The sequence below is a fragment of the Halyomorpha halys genome, unplaced genomic scaffold, assembly GCF_000696795.3.
Source record: "Halyomorpha halys isolate HHAL.00 unplaced genomic scaffold, Hhal_1.1 Scaffold365.1, whole genome shotgun sequence".
Classification (NCBI taxonomy): domain Eukaryota; kingdom Metazoa; phylum Arthropoda; class Insecta; order Hemiptera; family Pentatomidae; genus Halyomorpha; species Halyomorpha halys.
This window is the reverse complement of record NW_027107925.1, coordinates 405,220-406,540: the sequence shown is the minus strand read 5'-3', so window position 1 is coordinate 406,540 and position 1,321 is coordinate 405,220.

The window sequence follows — 1,321 nt, the reverse complement described above, 5'->3', positions numbered from 1 at the left end:
AAATCCATTTTTTGAATAAATTGAATTAGATTGATTTGAGAAATATATATTTTTTATTTATAATGATACTGTATTTTTTTCTGAACAGTTCTAGAGTGGTAATATCAAGATTCCTTTCCCGTGGGCTCCGTGAAATAAATATTAACAGTTTCAGTTAAAAGTATATCCCACAATGTTCTGAACCAGAAAGTCAGTGATCATTGCCCCAACTTGCTCAGCTATCACATCCTCTTATATTGTTGCCGAAAATGAAATACTGAAATAGTCCAAAATAGAGCTGAAAAAAAAATACAATTTAAGGAGATCGAGGAGATAAATTTCTATCTATAATTTTGTCATTTTAATAAAGACTTCATCCTTTAGATAGGAATACTCGAAATGTTAGTAGTAGAATAAAGAATACACTTTATTTACAAACGTCATTCCTAACTAACCTAAAATTTAGAATTAATGAACATCACAAATCGATTACAGATTTTTAATAATATAATACGCTACTAACATTTCATTTTGTTTCTCAGCATTCTTGCTTCTTATTAATTAATTGGAATATTCATTAAATTATTTTATTTGAAAATAATAATAATCCTTATTCAATCACTGACTTTTTGGTGGCTCCAAGAGCTAACTAAATATTTATGTTTGGAATAATTAGAAAAAAAAATGTCATCGAAAACTTTTATTCAAATAATTTAAAAATTAAAGTTGACAAAAATAGTTTTTATTTAACTTTTTTTTTATTGCATTTCTGGTTGCAGGAGCACCTGCCAGGACTGTAAAAATTACGTTTCTTTATTTATTTAGTTAGTTCTTTTTTTATTTGTAAAACAAAAATTCCATCAAATTTGTAATATTTCAATGTTTTTCTAATTTTATTTGTTTTTTATCTGCTAAACCTTAGAATATAAATTCATGTAATGACTCTTATTTTAAAAATATTTTTTAAACATAAGTAAGTATTTTATTATAATATATTTTTTGTTTGATTTAATTTATAAAAATTATAATCAAGTTTCCTTTGTTGTTTGCTTGTTTGAAATTACTGTAGCCATATGTTAATAAAAGGAGTTCTCTTTGGATGACCTACATGAATTACTCTTGTGGCTTGATAACTCACTTAGCCCTGGCAGGTTCAAATGGCAGGAGCCTTCCGGGATTCCTTTGAATTATGACAGTGAAGGTAATCAAGGAGTCAAGAACGGGCAACATTTACGAGGAGCACATTTAGCAAACTGAACGTTACCCATGTCGTCAACAAGAAATCATTATACGATTACACACTTTAAAAAATACTTTAAGAACTCTCTTTTATTTGGTTTTA